This window comes from Penaeus monodon, chromosome 23 (genome assembly GCF_015228065.2).
Source record: "Penaeus monodon isolate SGIC_2016 chromosome 23, NSTDA_Pmon_1, whole genome shotgun sequence".
NCBI classification, from domain to species: domain Eukaryota; kingdom Metazoa; phylum Arthropoda; class Malacostraca; order Decapoda; family Penaeidae; genus Penaeus; species Penaeus monodon.
The window spans coordinates 8634547-8634838 of record NC_051408.1 but is presented as its reverse complement, the minus strand read 5'-3'; the positions used below and the strand labels follow the sequence as shown (position 1 = coordinate 8634838).

The 292-nt window shown below is 37.3% G+C and overlaps 1 protein-coding gene across 1 annotated transcript in view; it reads right to left on the bottom strand.

Moving 5' to 3' along the window:
• The window catches only part of LOC119588126, a gene marked incomplete at its 3' end in the record, with an annotated part of 12040 nt that overhangs the window by 1073 nt on the left and 10675 nt on the right, over nucleotides 1-292 (bottom strand). The gene's annotated exons all lie outside the window — the stretch shown is intronic.

Sequence of the window (292 nt, the reverse complement as noted above, 5' to 3'; positions counted from 1 at the left end):
ATCTACGCGAAAACCAAATTAAAATATTTACATAGAACCATTCCCGGAAAATTGCAAACACAAAATTGTGTGTATTGAGTGTATGTTCATCTTTCTCTCAGCTGGAATATTTGTCTACATAAATGTTGGCATATTAACTCGCCTGTTTACACATCCTTCTAGGCTTCTTGCGCTCAATGAAACCTCAGAGCAAATATTCACACCTCCATTACGCTGAGAGAGGTGCTTCTATGTTGCTTGGGTACTTTTCATTTCATTTCACACTTTCATCTAACTTTGGGGAAACTTTTCG